We start from the raw sequence: 19,258 nt of genomic DNA, 5'->3' as shown, positions 1-19,258 counted from the left end.
TGCGCAGAGCTGAACTAATTCATTCTGCAGTAGTTTACAGTGGGGCTGGTCGCTTTAGCACCGGTCCTCATTGTAAACTATTTAACCCCTTGTGAAGGATTACAGCGGGGGACAAGACTGAACGGTGGAGAGGTAAGGATACTGTTGCTCTTTTATGTTTGATTTTTTGCAGGTCATGGTTTTATTTTGGAATAGCAGAGTAATAAAAATATGTCAAAAACTTGGTGTCTTTATTTCATTAAAATAAATTTTAATTAATGTCTGTGTGTGTTGTTTTTAACCCTTTCATAGTCTAGGGTTAATAATGGATTGATGTCTTATTGACACCCCTCCATTATTAATCGGCTCATTGTCACCTTCCAATCGAATCGTGATATTAACCCTTTGTTATTAACCCATTAGCCACCGCTACAGGTCAACGGGAATAGAGAGGATAAGTGCCAGAAAAGGCGCATCTTATAGATGCGCCTTTTCTGGGGTGTCTGGCGGCAGATTTTTGTAGCCGGGGGGGGGGGGGGGGTGGCAAAAACAATGGTCTCTCTCAAGGCGATTAAAATCTGCCCTCACTCACCTGCTTTACCTCTCTGGTTGCGATTTTGCCGCAGGAGCCCACGCATTTTTGTCCAAATAATTAACCCCTTAACTTAACACATAGACGTCCCAAATTTTACACATAAACCCTAATTTAATCATTAGTCAGGGACATATAAAAAAAAACATGAAGTGAAATGGTTTACTGTATGTAAACCATGTGTCATTTCATGTCGGGCTGAGGAATGATTTTACGAGAGCCGGCAATTGATTTTGCAGCTATTCTGCTATGTAGAACTCTATGAAATACAAATTATTGCAAGCCTGCGAGAAAATCTCGGCATACGGATCACATACGGATGCTTACATGGTAAAAATACACGGCAACACCCTGACAACGGATGACATACGGAGCACCATTTAGGGACCATTTATGCGTATTACAGCCGTACAATACGGTCTGTATTTTTATACGTTGTGTGTGACGCCGGCCTTAGGCAGAAAATACAGCTGTGCTCAAGTTTACATACCCTGGCAGAATTTTTGCTTTCTTGACCTTTTTTCAGAGAATATGAATGATGGCACTAAAACATTATCTCCACTCATGGTTAGTGGTTGGGTGAAGCCATTTCTTGTCAAGCTACTGTGTTTTCTATTTTATATCATAATGACAACCCATTCACAACATGCACTGTACATGTATGGCACATGTCATGTCTCCCCCTTTGATGTGGGCTCCGGCGCTTAGCCCACATCTTTCCCGGCACATGTCACCTGTTTTGAACAGCTGACATGTAACCCTAACAGCCTCGGGTGGAATCGCGATCCATCCGCAGCTGTTAACCTGTTAAATACTGCTGTCAATCTCTGACAGCAGCATTTAACTTGTGCTTCTGGCAACCGCGCCGGAAATACCGCCCATCGGTGATCGCAGGTCACCAACGGGTTGGCATGACAACCAGGGGTCTCCAGGAGACCTCTATGGTTGTCATGGACTGATTGCTATGAGCACCACCTGGTGGTCGGCGCTCATGGCAAGTGAGAATGTCTGCAACACACAGGCGATCTGATCATCGCCTGTATATAGCAGAGCCGATCGCACAACTGCAGCTTCTGGTGAAGCATGCAAAAAGTAAAAAACAACTTAAAAATATATTTAAAAAAAAGTTCTTATTACCCCCCTTTTGCCCCATTCAAACATACACATATTTGGTATCACCGCGTTCAGAATCATACGATCATTATAAAAAAAGAATTACCCCAGAATTACGCTTTCTTGGTCGCCGCAACATTGCATTAAAATGCAATAACGGGAGATCAAAAGATTGTTTACACCCCAAAAGGGTATCATTAAAAACGTCATCTCGGCACACAAAAAAATAAGCCCTAACCCAACCTGATATCACGAAAAATGGAGACGCTACGGGTGTCGGAAAATGACACAATGTTTTGTAAAACAAATTTTGTATTTTTGTATTTTTTTCACCACTTGAATAAAAAAGAGCCTAGACATGTTTGGTGTCTATGAACTCATAATGACCTGGAGAATCATAATGGCAGGTCAGTTATAGCATCTAGTGAACATGGTTAAAAAAAACAAAAACAAAACTGGAATTGCACTTTTTTTTTTGCAATTTCACCGCATTTGGAATTTTTGCTTCCCATTTTTGAGTACACAATATGGTAAAACCAATGATTTCATTTAACAGTACAACTCGTCCCGCAAAAAACAAGCCCTCACACAGCCATATTGATGGAAAAATTAAAAATTGATGGCTCTGGGAAGAAGGGGAGCAAAAAATAAATGCAAAAATGAAAAAGGGCTCCGTCATGAAGGGGTTCAAATATATCAACTTCTCCTGCTGTGTGTTTTGCTTTTTTTTTGCTGCAGCACAGATGAGTTTTCATAAAATCTCATTCATTGTGCTACTAATATAATCCACATATTAGGGGGTAAAATCTCTTTTTAATATCCTATATATGTTTACATTTCAAAACATTAATTTTTCAAATTGCCTCTTTGAGGGGGAAGAGGACCTTAAGGGTACTGTTACACCTAGCAATGCACCAGCGATCCCGACCAGCGATATGACGCAGTCAGGATCGCTGGTGCATCGCTAGGTGGTCGCTAGTGAGCTGCCACTCAGGCAGATCTCACCAGCGACATCGCTGGGGACGGGGATTGCTACTTACCTGTCAGACGCGGCGATCCTGCGTCCTCCCGCCCGCGTCCACGCGTCGCTCATCGTCACAGCAGGAAGCGCCGCAGGAAGCTGATGACGAGAAAGGGTCCAGCAGCTTCTCGCGCGATCAGCGATAACCAGCGGGGGAGCCGGTCGGAGGTAAGTATCACATGCAGCGATATCGCTAGCAATATCGCTGCAACGTCACAAAATCGGTGACTTTACAGTGATATTGCAAGCGATATCGCAGTGTGTAACGGGGGCTTAACTCTGTTGTCACCTATTGGATGCTCCAATCCTAAGTCAATATCGACCCTTTAACGATCCTTGCTACATAACTTGGGATAAGAAGCCAAACCATACACTCTCTTTGCAGCCTTGTGTTTTCAGGGTGCTTGCCCCTCATCAGTACAAATCAGAAGATCTAATTTGGCTGCGTGTCAAGTCTGTGATGGGGAGTGAGGTCGAGTCTAAATGGGAGGAACATTTCTCATTTGAAGAGCACCAGGCTGGCATAAAAAGACTTATTGACCATGCAATGGTCATCTGGAAATTTATATATGCAAATAGCCTCTTTAGAGAGGAAGACCGGAATTATAGTGTACCTATTGGATGTAGCAATATTTATTGACCATTTAACAAACCACTTTGGATGAGAAGCCAAACGAGACACTCCATTTTGCAGACACATGTTTTGGGGTACTTGCCCCTCATCAGTGCAAAGCAGGTGGTCTGATTTTCTGATTTTGCTGGGAGAGAGGCAGAGCTGAATGGATCGATATGCAGAGTGTCAAGTTCAAGTTCGTATGGAACTGTTTATTTCAGGAAATTCGACTTGAACAAAAATATAGCCTACCCGCCATGTGAATCATAAAGGACTGGCAAATGAGGCAAAAAATAATAACTCATCTCTGACTACCCCATTACCCAGTCCTCTTCTTTCAACTATCACTTGCCTCATCTGCCTGTTTTTCACTAAAGGCCGGGATTTTCTGTCACAACTAGTCCCTGTGGGCCACCGTGGGTTGTAAATCGTGACAGGCAGTGGGGCAGTAAGGTAGATTAGGTATTTAGGGGTTTTTTTGTATTTTACCTGTTATTATGCTTTGGGGTCTAGAGATAGCCCAAAGCATAAAAAGGGACATTCAATTCACGGACAATAACTTTGCTGCAAATTTTATTTCCCAGAGAGATTAGCACACACCGGCAAGTTCGAAAAGATCCACTCATCCACTAGTATATAAGTTTTGAAAAGGACCTAGGGCCATTGTCCCATTATAAATGATACTTTACAAACATTTTAACCAGTGACTATACCTCACATATGTACACAGTGACATCTGCAGGCTATTTATTTTTAATTTTGTAAGGATCAAAAAGAATTACTCTCCTACTTATACCATAAATACAGGTCAGGCAAAAACTAAGAGACCACCACATCTAAACCCTGTCATGGGCAGCCCATTCTCCAGACCTGAACCTCATTGAAAACCTCTGGAATGTAATCAAGAGGATGATGGATAGTCACAAGCCATCAAACAAAGAAGAACTGCTTAATTTTTTGCACCAGAAGCAGTGTGAAAGACTGGAGGAAAGCATGGCAAGACGCATGAAAACTGTGATTTAAAATCATGGTTATTCCACAAAATATTGATTTTTGAACTCTTCCTGAGTTAAAACATTAGTATTGCTGTTTCTAAAATGATTATTAACTTGTTTTCTTGGCATTATTTGAGGTCTGAAAGCACTGTTGTTTTTTTTTTAATTTTGGCCATTTTTCTTTGACAGAAAAAAAATATAAAATTTATTGCTTGGAAATTTGAAGACGTTTTCAGAAGTTTATAGAAGTTTATAGTTTTACGCTTGCCGTGTTTTTTGCCGCCCGTTTTTATGGGCTGGTTTTACGGGCCGTATTGCCGTGATTTTTGTGGTCTCCCGCAAAAACGGGCCGCAGAAAACCTTCTCAATTTTTCCTTGCTAGTTATAACAGGGAAAAACGGCGATCTGCAAATACGGTGTACCACAAAAACAAGCTAAGGTTGTTTTTGCGGCACCATTGAAATGCATTGCGGCCGTGTCCATAAGCCGTAAAAATATTGAGCAAGCTCGATATTTTTTCACGGCTGTAAATACGGCCCTCACGGCTATACGGAGCATGGCCCTCCTACTAATTTTTGGAGCCCCATAGAAATGCATTGGGGCCGCAAAAACGGCCAGCAAAAACACGGCAAATGTAAAACCAGCTTAAAAGAGCGATTTTACTCAAAAATAAACCTATGAAGAGAAAAATCAGACAAACTGAACATTTTGCAGTGGTATCTTAATTTTTGCCAGAGCTGTATACTTGGTAGTAATAGTCTAATACTTGTTGAGGGTTCTCTGTACTATGCGGCCATATTAACTCATCTCACAGCTTGTTTAATGATGCTGTAAACTTATTGGAATCCATGACAATCTATGAAACGTGTCAAGGCGCATTTGTGACCTACGCACGGAACATGATGTAATGTGGGTAGAAATAGTGTGTGGTGAATCTATTTAAATCCAAAATACCATTTCAGTAACCAGAAGGACAGCGAGCATAATATGCTGTAAACCCGCGTGGGTGCGCATGAGGAATAGAACTCCATCCTGCCAAATGCCATTCACTCCCAAGCTGTGAATAATGTGCAAAGAGGAAACGAATATTGGAAATTCCAAACAATGAGGATTTCTGTGAGATCTAAATTCTCATAATAGAGTCACAATCTCTGTCATCCAATTTATATATGGGCACCTTAAAGGAATTTTTTTTCTTACAAATACATTTATCACTGATCCACAGCTTAGGTAAAAAATGTTTGACCTTGCCTATAGGACTAACAAATATTGTCGAACAGTGTATTTGGTTCTGTCAAACCCATAGACATCAATTCCAACCTCAGTGAGAAGAATCAAGAGGAAAATAAAGAATCCTTCTTCGATTGCTCCTGATAAAACCTTAAATGCCACTATCAATCACTGACAGCAGTATTTAAGGTGTGCGGTCAGGAGGCACACCGTTCTATGCTTCCATACCCCCCCAACCAACGAGGCAATTGCAAGGTGATGGTGGGTTGAAAAGGCAGCCGGGGGCCTACTGAAGGCCTGTGAAAAACAGCCTATGGCTGAGCTTCATATTAAACTGTGATTTGTTCAATATACTGCAATACTTTTGGCATTTCAGAAAATAGTACAACTGATTACACAATTGCAGGATCAAGTCCCTAAGGGAACTGAAAACAAAAGTTGTATACATGTCATGCTGTGATGGTCTTAATTAAGGGAGAGGGGTCTCAAACTGTCCCTGGAACTGGGACCCTAACTATCCCTGTCCCGGGGATACTCTTGATGGTAGAGAGGCCTGGGTCACAATTCTTACTATGCTCCTGTTAAACCCTAATCTGTCTCCTCCCCCATCCCATGATGTATGTGACGATGTATGAGACAGAAATATAAGGTAAACCAGTCACACAGAGGAAACAGGGATAATAGAAAACCACTATCCCACAAACGCACTCGCCAAAAATAGGGATAATGGGGACAGGGAGGAATAAACTAAATAGGAATAAGGACAAGGAGATAAACACTCACGTACTACAGCAAACTACAGATCACTACAACTACAACTCCACAGCTTAGCACAGGAAGATTCTTTCACCAGCAAGGAAGAAATGCCCAGAGCCAGTTCATGTAGGGAGTAGAGGAGATTAGCAGCAGCAACAGAAAAAAGTCCTTAACCTCTCCAGCACTGAAGGAAAGGAAATCCATTTAAAATGAGACACTAATCACACCGTTTCTAAAGAGGAACTGTGATATCTTACCCGATGTGACCTTCAAACTCCAGGTCTCTCAGGGGGACGTGACACCCTCTTAACCATACCACAGCATAAGAATAGCCAGGGGGTCAGCTTCCAGGGAATGTGCACTCAAAATAAAAGTTGTGTTGCCCCGGCCGATGTTTCATTGTTGTACCTTTGCGATGAAGAACATTTAGGGATGTTAGCCAAGCCAGACACTATTGGTGGTGCGAATCGATTCACAGGAGCCAGTCCATCAGTAATTTGTGGCCATTGAATGGAATCCTGGAGAACCCTATGGATCCATTTGCACCAACTCTAAAAGACACCCATCTATAGACAGCTGTTTCTGGGGACTTGACTCTTCATTGTAGAGCAGGGCTTGGATGGCTAAATGAGAAGCCCTGCTTTGCAAGGATTGGATTTTCTTATGAAGAACTGCTTAGTATGGAGTCTTATTGGCAATGGTCCATGGGAACAGTATGAAAATTAGCTCTCTCCCAGAATGAAAGCCTCATTAAAAGGGCCAGGATAGCTACTTCCTATAGGTGACACTATAGGAACCTAAGTGAATTTCACCATGTGCCTCTTCATATTACCTCCATTTAAGTCACAAAAATGTGAAGGTTCCCTGCGTATCAGGAATGTGTAGTATTCGGTGTCATCCAGGGAGTACAAACAATGAAGAGCGAGACCCATATCTGAGCATAATTATGGATGCTTATTGTCATCTATGAACACAGAAATGATTCAGCCTGGTTGTTTGTACAAAAAAGCCAAGCTGCTAACCCAACAGCGAGTTCCAATATACGCTGGAAATGTTCAGTGGGTAATGAGGTAGAAAGTGTTTATCTAATCGCAGGGAGCATTTCAACACTCTCTAAGCCATTGGCATGTTAGCGGTAACACGATGACTTATAAAGTGTTGAAATACTGAAAAAAAAAAAGTTACAGTGGAGGTCCCGGCTTCAGACACAAGGGAAGCTGTCACCTGTTGTTGGGTTCAAGAAAAATGCACAGAATTAAGATATACAATCGCTGCTAAAAAGTGCTTGAGTATTAGACAAACATAGTAATGCACCTATCAGAGAATCCTGATTGATGACATTTCATCACTCCAGACCTGTCCGCTCCACCCACCTTCATGAAGATAAATGCGGGGGATTGTTATTTCTGCCTAGATCTTGTCTATTTATCTTCCATGGCCCCAATGTAAGCTTATTAACCTAGTATTACTTCCGGGGATAACCGCTGGATTAGGGAGGCTCTAAATGCTTTACACCAGATTTTCAGATAATCTGGCAGAGATGTGGGAATGTCACAGGAAATGATCATAGAATGGCAGAGTTGGAAAGGACCTCCCGGGTCATCGTATCCAATCCCCTGCTCAATGCAGGATTCACTAAACCATCTCAGATGTCTGTCCAGCCTTTGCTTGAAGACTTCCATTGAAGGAGAACTCACCACCTCTCATGACAGCCTGTTCCACTCATTTATCACCTTCACTGTCAAAAAATGTTTTCTAATATCTAATCTATCTTATCCCTTTCAGTTTCATTCCATTGCTTCTTGTGTTTCCATGTACAAATGAGAATGATGATCCCTCTACACTGTGACAGCCCTTCAGATATTTGCAGACAGCTATTAAGTCTCCTCTCAGCCTTCTTTTTTTTGCAAACTAAACATTCCTAGATGCTTTAACCGATCCTCATAGTACATACTTTGCAGTCCGCTCACCATCCCAGTAGCTCTTCTCTAAACTTGCTCCAGTTTTTCAATTTCTTTTTTTAAAATGTGTTGCCCAGAACTGGACACAGTATTCCAGATGAGGCCTGACCAATGAGTAGTAGAGGGGGTTAATTACTTCATGTAATCTAGCCTATATGCTTCTCTTAATACATCTTAGAACTATGTTTGCCTTTTTTGCTGCTGCATCACACTGACTCATGTGCAGTCTGTAATCTTAGTATACCCAAGTCTTTCACATGTGCTGTTGCTTAGTTCTATTCCTCCCATTCTGTAGCTGAAATTTTAGTTTTTCTTGCCCAGATGTAGAATCTTGCATTTCTCTCTGTTAAAGAACATTCTATTAGTTGCTGATCGTTGGAGGTCCAACTGCTGGAACCTCTCCAACCATCCTTCACAGCATCAATGGATTTCTTGAGGTTTTACTTCCATCAGGGAGTGTTCCTATATTCTTCATCTTGGTATCTCCATAGGATATGTAATAAATGTAATTCGGTCCAAATGAATGCATACGCCCGAGAAATATATGGCTGTTGGGAGCAAACCCATAGAGAATCATTGGTCCGTGTGTAATGCGTGCTTTTAATGTCTCTCACTTGTCCGTATTCCTCGCCAGTATGACCCCAGCCTTAGCGGCTTTTCTGCTATGAAGAACTCTGTGAAATATAAATATATATATGTGTGTCTCAATGACATGTATATATGTATTCTATAGCTTTTCTTTTGTGTTATAAAACCTGTCATAGGGCTCCATTATATGTCCATTTTGCAAGCCGGCGAGAAAATCTCAGCATATGGATGGCATAGGATTACATACGGATGCAGACATGCGCAAAATACGCAACCACACTGATTTACGCCTGTAAACTACGGACCGTATTTTGCGTCAGTTAGTGTGACCCCGGCCTAATTAAATTGCCGACTTTTGTCAAATCATTCCCCAAGCCGACATGAAATGACACATGGTTTACATACAAAAAAAAAACATGAAATGGTTTACTGTATGTCTTTCATTTGTAATTAGATGAGGGGTGATGTGTAAAATTTGGGAGGTGTAGGTGTTAATTTAAGGGGTTAATTCGTTGTAAAAAAAAATGTGTGGGCTCCCGCGGTAATTTGTCAACGTGGGAGCCCACACATTTTTTTTTTACAGCGAATTAACCCCTTAAATCTACACCTCCCAAATTTTACACGTCAACCCTCATCTAATTACTAATGAAAGACACACAAAAAAAAAACATGAAATGAAATGCTTTACTGAATGTAAACCATGTGTCATTTCATGTCGGCTTGGGGAATGATTTGACAAAAGCCGGCAATTTAATTAGCGGCTATACTGCTATGAAGAACTCTGTGAAATATAAATATATGTCTCAATGACGTGTATATATATATATATTTTTTATGTGTCTATATCTATTCTTTCGTTTCTTTATTAAACCTGTCCATGTGAGTTTACTGTATAGCGCACTGAATTGCCGGCTTTTCTAAAGGACACCGGGTGCGTATTTCTCGCAAGTCACACATCTGGTCCGTGTGTAATCCGTATTTTTTGCGCACCCATAGACTTGCATTGGCGTACTACGGGCGTAGTACGCTGACAATCGCAGCATGCTGTGATTGGCACGGACCGTAGAATACAGACGAGAAATATACGGCTGATGGGAGCTGCCCCATAGAGAATCATTTGTCCGTGTGTAATGCGTGCTTTTAGCGCCTCTCACTCGTCTGTATTCCTCTCTAGTGTGACCCCGGCCTTAGGAAAACAGACTGATGAAATGGTCTGTGGGCGTCGTGTCACATTTGGAGAGGCCCCGATGTTCTTAAACAGTGAAAAAACCCACAAGTTATCCCATTTTAGAAACTACACCTATACGATACGATACACTTTATTGATCCCGAGGGAAATTATGGTAATCTAGGGGTTATCCAGGGGTATAGTGAGCATTTTGAACCTACAAGGTACTACACAGAATTTGATAACATTAGGTCGTCGTATTGAAAATGTTCATTTTTGTCATGAAAATGTTGTTTTCGCCCCAGATTTATTTTTTTACAAATCGATAATAGGAGAAAAGAGACCCCATCATTTGTTGTGCAATTTGTCCTGGACAAAACTAGACCCCATGTGGTCAAAAACTTTTGCTTGGGCACATGGCAGGGCTCAGAAAGGAAAGACCAAATGCAAAATAACATTCACCATTTATCCCAGGCAAATAAATAGTGAAGAGCCCCTGACATGTGAAAACAGTAGAAACTTCCTCCCACAAGTGACCCCATTTTTTTTAAACTAGACTCCTCAAGGAATTCATGAAGGGGTGTAGTGAGTATTTTGAACCCATAGAATTTTATAACGTTGAGACGTGGAAATATCATAGTGGTAAAAATGTAATTTTTGTATTTGTTGCAAGCTTGTCAGGTACACAAGGGTTAATAGGTGAAACAAGACCCCACAATTTATTGCGCAGTTTCTCCCCCTCACGGTGATGCCCCACATGTCATCAAAAATTACTGTTGGGCAACAAATCAGGGCAGAGAAGGAAGGTGCGCTATTTGGCTTTTGGCGCACAAATTTTGCTAGAATAATTTGCGGGTGACATTTGCGGAGCCTCAAAAAGGTGCCAGAACAGCAGAAAGCCCCCCAAATTAACCCCATTGTAGAAACTGCACCTCTCAATGAATTTATCTAGCTGAAATGACTATTTTGTAACATCCACGCCACGATTTTTTTTTTCCTTCTGAAGAATTGCAAATTTGCCAGTCTTGTAGCCATACATTGTGCCCGTGGCGATACAAGCCCGTAAATTAAGTGCCGTCTCTCCATTACAATAATGGCCAACATGTGGCTGCTTACTGAAGTTTAGGCACAGCGGGGCATTTGGATTTGGGAGCGTAGAATTCACTGGATTTTATTTGAGGTGATGGGAGTCGTCGCTTTTCCAGTCTTTGTTCTACCAGTAACGTAGAAACCCACCATAAGTCCAATGACAGATGACTGACCTTAGCCGGGACTGGGTTTTTTTTTGCGGGATAAATTAGGGTTTTTTTTGTATAATTTTGGGGTACATAATATGGTTTGCTTCCAGAATGAGGCTGGATCACATTCTTGTGTTCTACGCTGAGGACTTACGTTGGGGTTTCTGTATAAATCCCACAATAAATGCCATTCAGACGAAACCTCAAACAGTGTCACCCACCATAATGAGGCAGCTGGAGACACTTCGTACTCCCCATTTGGCTCCGATGGTATCCATCTTTTTAGGCGTGCACAGATCTGTGATCGCCCACACTTGTGCACTAAAACACGCCTGAAATGATGGAATCGCTTTGGAACGGTCTGTGCTCCGGTGGGGTCTCATATGCCTATAACTGAGTGGTTCTGTCAAGGGTTTTGTATGAATTGCAGTTTTGGGGAATTTACACGGAAACCCCGAATTCAGCAGAGAGCGCTGAATATTTATCCTGGACATTTGTGAACTGAGCCTTATTCAGATTTTTTTTTTTTTTTTTTTTTTAGGTAGAATGAACAGACAGCAGTACAAGAAATTTTTTTTATTATTTTTGCGCGGCTCACCATGCGGTATAAGTGATAAGGCGCATATATTCTATGGGTCAGAGCGATTACAGCAATACCAGATTTAGAGGTTATTTTTTTTAGGGTTTTCTGCAATCCCACAATAAAAATGCTTTTTTTTTAGAAAAAAATTTTTTTGCCATATTGTGAGATCTGTAACTTTTATTTTTTGTGAACTGAGCTGTATGAAGGGTTATTTTTTGTGCGGGACGAGTTGCATATCATTTTGGGGTGACATAATTTTTTGATCACTTTTTATTCAGATTTTTCAGACATAGAATGATCAAGACCCAGCAATTATTATATTTTTTGCGCCATTCACAGTGTGGTAAGTGATGAGATGGATTATGTTCATAGGGTTGGTACGATTACAGTGATACCAGATTTTTTTTTTGTTTCACTTTTTTTTTTTTTTAAAGACAATATTTTACAAAAGAATGATTTTGCATCGTGTTCTGAGCTGCAAATTGTTTTATTGTTTTGCCAAATGAGCCATGTTAGGGCTTATTTTTTTGCTGAACGGTTTGGGGTTTTCATTTATACCATTTACAAGAGACGTTCAATAAAGATTTCCCCTGACCCACTTCTGCAATGAAACTTGGCAGTTCGAAGTCCTTCTTCTCTGGGTGCCACCTAGGGACACACACTTCTCACAATTACACTTTTTTCCCCCCACTAAATTATCCATAACCCACAATGTTATGTGTATCGAGGAAATCATCCAGCAGTTTTTAAAAGCTGTCAGTGTCTGCCATTACTACCTCTTCTATTAGAGCATTCCACATTTTGACTGCTCTGTGAAGACCCCTGTTAGGTGCCGGAATCGCCTTTTCTCTGCATGTAGTGAATTCCTCCTAATCCTTTACAATAAACGAACCATGGGCCAGTCCTTTATTAGCCACAAATATATTTGTATATAAAAATGAGATCTCTTCTAAGACGTCTTATTGTCTAAGCTAAACAAGCCAAACTTTTCCAGCCTCTCATCATATGAGGCATCCATCCTGTGTAGTAATCTAGTTTCCCACCTTTGAACTGACTCCTGAAATATCCTTTTTAAAATGTGGAGCCCAAAACTGCATCCCGTATTCCAGATGTGGCCTCACCAGTAATTTATAGAGGGATAATAATATGTTGGGATGGCGGGATTTTCTCTTTTTACACATCCTAAAATCTTGTTTGCTTTTGCGGCTGCTGCCTGACATTGAGTGCTGCTGCTCAGCTTACTTGTAACCAGAATACCCATGTCCTTCTGTTCTGTAGTCCCGAGTATTCTCCCATTTAATGTATATGCAGGAATAGGATTACTGCGTCCCAAGTGCATTACTCTTAATGCTGATAAATGTAACCTCATTTGCCAAGTGTTTGCCCATTCAGTCATCTTATCCAGATCGTGTTGCAATATTTTAATGTCAAGGTCAGATTATATTATCCTACATAGTTTTGATGTCAGCAAATACTGACACTTTACTCTCAATCCAATAGGTCATTAATAAAGAGGTTAAAAGAATTGGTCCCGGCACAGATCCCTGCGGTTCCCCCGCTGCTCCCAGGCACAGATCCCTGCGGTTCCCCCGCTGCTCCCGGGCACAGATCCCTGCAGTTCACGCTGTTCCTAGTACAGATCCCTGCGGTTCCCCCGCTGCTCCCGGGCACAGATCCCTGCGGTTCCCCCGCTGCTCCAGGGCACAGATCCCTGCGGTTCCCCCACAGCTCCCGGGCACAGATCCCTGCAGTTCACGCTGTTCCTAGTACAGATCCCTGCGGTTCCCCCGCTGCTCCCGGGCACAGATGCCTGCGGTTCCCCCGCTGCACCCGGGCACAGATGCCTGCGGTTCCCCCGCTGCACCCGGGCACAGATGCCTGCGGTTCCCCCGCTGCACCCGGGCACAGATGCCTGCGGTTCCCCCGCTGCTCCCGGGCACAGATCCCTGCAGTTCACGCTGTTCCTAGTACAGATCCCTGGGATCCCTATTGCTGACTACATCCCATTTAGAGAATGTGCCATTTATGACGACTTTGTTTCCTGTCATTTAGCCAATTCCTCACCCATCTACATATAGCTTCCCCCAGTCCCTGCTTCTGGAGCTTCAGTATAAGGCTGTTTTGTGGTACAGTATCCAATGTCTATGGAAAATCCAGATAAATCACATCAGCCGCATTACCAACATCCAAATTTGCACTCACCTCCTAGTAGAAACCCACCATGTTCATTGGACACTGCTTATTCTTCATGATTGCTGGTTATCAGTTATTATAATATACTCTGCCCTCTCTCTCTGCAGGTCATCTCTTATGATGCTCTCAAACACTTGCACACTACTGATGTCAGGCTTAGTGGACGGTAGCTGCCACGTATCTTTGGCTGACACTGGCTTCCCCCGTCCACTGACAGATCTCTCCCTGTACAGGCACTCAAGGCAGAGCGTGTGGGCAGTAGCCGCCGTGGCCCGGCCTCTCCGCCTAGTCAGCTGTTCGTCCTGGTTTCCGGCAACTTAGAACGTATTGGTTTTTTTTTTCTCTGAAACGTCATGTTTCAAATCAAACATACCTGGCTGAAATCACACACACGTGGATCGGACTCCATGGTTCAGCTGGCAGGATCCTTTTAATATTAACGCTGAAAAAATCACAGACCACGTATTCAATTCACAAAAAGTTCTTTATTCAAGCACAGTTATATGTACAATCACATGTAGTTACCACAACCGTTAGAAAATCAAATCTATAACATTTAATACAAATAAGGCATTACTAGAATCTCATCCCGACGCCTTAATAAACCCTAAGAAACGCAGAGGGCTCTCCAGCTGTCTCCTCCAGGGCAAAAGTCACTGCTCTAAAAACTGTGCAACCTACTACCTCTTCATAGAGGTCCTAACCACCAGATCAGGACCCAGGTAAAAAAAAAAAAAAATAATATATATAAATATATATATATATATATATATATATATATATATATATATATATATATATATATATATATATATATATATATATCTTTCATATTTTCCTTCCACTCTTCCAAGAGCTGTAGCTTCATTTTTTCCGTTAACAAAGGCTTGTTTTATTTTTTTGCTCGCCAAACTGTAGTTTTTAACAATGGAAAAATTGTCACTATTGTAATTTTTTATATATATTTACATTTTACTTAATTTTCCAATTTCCTTAGGGGACTTGAACCTGTGATAGATGCAATATAATAGTATTGCCATATATAGTAAAAAAAAAAATAAAAATAAAATCAAATCTGGGGTGTGTCTTCACAGGGACACTAGCTTGGCAGAAATAGGGGCCTTCAGTGTGCAAAACTATGCAATGTGATTTTCTGTTTTTTTTTTTTTATTTTTAGATTCTATCTCACACTTCAACTGTGAATCTATGATTAAAAGAAAAAAAAATTACAGACCTCTCCATTCTTTGGAGGTGGGAAAACTTGCAAAATCAGAAGTGTATCAACCAATATGTGTATAGACGCACGTAATCTACAAAGTGCAGAAACTTATATAAAATAAAATGATATGTCTTGAACAAAAAGAGGTAGAATGTAAATAAAATTATTACCACCTCTGTGCAGCAGGGGGCGCAAGATGACAGCGATTCATGAAGCAGAAGCTTCCACAGCTGCAGTAGATGAAGCTCCCTCTGGATGCTCGTCTGCTCCCCAAGGAAGGCAATAGATTGTACAGTTATCTCCAGAATAAGGTAAAAATCACTACCTTACAACTATACAATCTACTACCTCACCCTGACGCTGGAGCACTGGACCAGGAGGGGGCGCTGACGGCCTTTACCATACATTTTCACACATTCTGAAAAGCGAAGAGCACTTGCCACGAAGCTGATGACTGGAGGAAGGTGATCGGGTTCAGAGTCGTCCCAGTTCTGCCACTTTGGGAAAGACAGTAGATTGTATAGTTATCTCCCATTGGTGGGTGTGACCCTAAAACTAAACAACCTACTACCTCATCTCACAGCGCAGGGGGTCTTCAGGGTGGCCCCGACCTGCTATCACCTACAGTAACCAATCAGCAATGTAAGAGTTAAAACACCAGCTCCGCATATAAACAGTAAAAACCACATTTAAATACACTTTCCCATCTCAAAGGCACAAATGGGACCACATAATCCGGTAAGGAAAGGGGAAAAAAATTGCATTATGTCCGATATGGACTTGCACAGTTAAGTACGATCCGTAAGTGCGTGGAAGCCACCGGACTGCACTCGGATGACATTTGAGTGCAGTCTAATTTACACACACTGACATAATGGAGAATATATATATATATATATATATATATATATATATATATATATATATATATATATATATATATATATATATAACATATATACACACACTTTTTCTTTGTCCAGCATGGAAAGTTAAACTTTGCAAATCAGTTTCATTTTTATATTTTTTTTTTTTATTTGTCTTTCTTCTTGCAAAAAAAAAAAAAAAAAAAAAAAAAAAAAAAGGATGCAAGTGGCTTCCAAACCTCTGCTTTTCCCCACTCTATTTGCCTTCATGTGCGCTGATCTGCTAATAACAGAATTTATTCACTTGGAGAACAGATGATAGCAGTGATGTCTGTGTCTCGGTAAGGCTCTGCACATCCATTAATGATCAGTTAGAACGGATCCACCGGCAAAAAAAGTTGTGCAGACAACTTTTTAGTCCATTTTTAATTCATCTCTGCTATATGCTTAACAATAAAGTCTATGGAAAACCGATCAGTTAATCAGCCATCCGTTTACTGGATCCCTTCTAACAGATGATTACTGGACATGTGGGGATAAGCGGCTGCAGAAGATTTTTCTGATAAGGCCGGGGTCAGACTTGCAAGAAACTCAGAGGAGTCTCGCACATCAATACTCAGCACTGCCGCCGGCACTCAGGGTCGGAGCGTTCAGCTGCATGTATTTCCATGAGGTGCGAGACTCGTCCGAGTTTCTCGCAAGTCTGACCCCGGCCTAAGCTGAACACTCAAAGAAAGGAGACATGCACTGGTTGACCCATCACTGCCATTAGCTGTACTCCCAAATAAGTACGTTCTGATATCAGTGCAAGTAAACAGACTCCCAATTCCTGGCTTTTCCGCAGTCAATTGCATGGAATTTTTATTTTTTACAAAAAGCAAAGAAATTTCCTGTGAATCGTAGGATATCACTTTTATCCACGGCGGATAAAACTATAAAAGAAAAATGATGAAGTTTAGTTACTTATTAAATGACTGTTGCACAGTTGTGCGAAGTTCACACAATCCATGAATGCTGCAGATTTTTCATTTGGATTTGTGAGCAGAAAATCTGCAGCATCACACACTAGCGGGCAATTGGTAGATATATTAGCGAGTCTCATCCAATCGCTGCGGGAGAAAAAAAAAAAATCTCTAGTGGAAATAGACCTGCAGTGCAAGTCAACTTATGCTTTTCAAGTCTGTCCGTATGCCTATTCCTTACCTTAGGTGTTAGATCACATATGTGACGGCAGACAGGTTGTCAGGGTCCTCGACCAACAAGAGGAATTGCCAGGAATGCAAGGGATGAAGTTATAGGAAATAAATATGATGATGACATAAGCAACATGGTAAAAAGAGTCTCAAGACCGGGATCACACGAGAGGAATACGGCCGAGTCTCGCATGTTAATACCCAGCACTGCCGCCGACACTCAGGAGCGGAGCGTGCAGTTCCATGTATTGCTATGCAGCTGCACGCTCCGATCCGAGTGCTGGGTATTAACATGCGAGACTCATCCGTATTCCTCGCATGTGTGATCCCGGCCTAAAAAGAAATACGGTCGCCGGTTCTCAGGATTAAATATTGCCAATTTCAGCACAAGCACGATTCACACCACCACAACCTGTGGTTGGAGCACAATACATGGCCCTAACACTGGTCTCCTGACCCGAGCCACATCTCATACAAGGAGTTAGTTCAAATCGAAAGAACATGTTAGTTCAGCCGTAGGGTATGTGCAGAGAGAAATCCAGGAACAAGGGCTCCACATGACCTCCTTTTGGTAACTATTAGTACAGAAAAATAGGGATTTTTGTGTACTCACCGTAAAATCCCTTTCTCCGAGCCAATCATTGGGGGACACAGAGACAGTGGGTGTTATGCTGATGCCACTAGGAGGACACTAAGTAAACCAGAAAAAAAAGTTAGCTCCTCCCCTGCAGTATACACCCTCTCGCTGGCTGGGATTTCTCCAGTTCGGTGAAAAAAGCAGTAGAAGCATAAACAGTCAACAATAACCATAACTAAAGTCAAAGCCTAAGACTGCTACAGTCAGCCAATAGGCTAAACTGGATGGGTGCTGTGTCCCCCAGTGATTGGCTCGGAGAAAAGGATTTTACGGTGAGTACACAAAAATCCCTATTTCTCCTACGCCTCATTGGGAGACACAGACAGTGGGACGTTAGGGTGACCGGATCTCATATGGGGGGAAAAAATGTCAGAATCTTGTTCGTCTGGACCCCACAAAACGATTCCCCTTTCCAGATATTGAGATAGCCAAAATTTGAGCTCGATCAAACGACGTTAACCCGTGCCGCTCGTCGCTCAAAGTTTAAAAAAATCCAAATTGAGGTATTTTAAGATTTAGGTATTTTGCATAGTCTGTTAGACTATAAAGAATGTGACAACAACATTGCAGAAATAGCCCTGACCAAATTTTCGAACCATTTGTGGTATTTGAATGCAGAGTTGGTGGGATTATCGTTTTTTGATCCCACCATTACAGACAATGAAAAGTTGTTAATGGCTAATAAATTGCTCAGTAGCACAAATTTGGTCAGGGCTATTTCTGCAATGTTGTTGTCACATTCTTTATAGTCTAACAGACTATGCAAAATACCTAAATCTTAAAATACCTCAATTTGGATTTTTTCAAACTTTGAGCGACGAGCGGCACGGGTTAACGTCGTTTGATCGAGCTCAAATTTTGGCTGTCTCAATATCTGGAAAGGGGAATCGTTTTGTGGGGTCCAGACGGACAAAATTCCGACATCGATTTTTTGCGGTCACCCTAGTGGGACGTCCTAAAGCAGTCCCTGGGTGGGGAGCATACATCTGCTAAAACCCCATGCACCACTGAGGTACTGCCGACTGCCGGCTGCGTCTGCCGAGAGCTGCATCCGCAGAGGCCTGAGAATGAATTAAGCAATGTTTGTAAAGATATGCAGGCTGTCCATGTCGCAGCCTTGTGGACAGGCCTGAGAATGAATTTGGTAATGTTTTGTAAAAACTATGCAGACTGGACCAAGTCGCAGCCTTGCAGGCCTGTTCTGTCGAGGCCTGGTGCCAAATGGCCGAAGAGGCGCCCTGACCGGGTAGAGTGCGCCTTAACCCCCGCTGGGACAGGTGCGTTCCTGACACAGTAGGAATCATGAATCGCCA

This window comes from Dendrobates tinctorius, unplaced genomic scaffold (assembly GCF_039654945.1).
Source record: "Dendrobates tinctorius isolate UK_male_01 unplaced genomic scaffold, ASM3965494v1 ptg000038l, whole genome shotgun sequence".
NCBI lineage: Eukaryota > Metazoa > Chordata > Amphibia > Anura > Dendrobatidae > Dendrobates > Dendrobates tinctorius.
Note: the sequence above shows the minus strand (reverse complement) of the source record.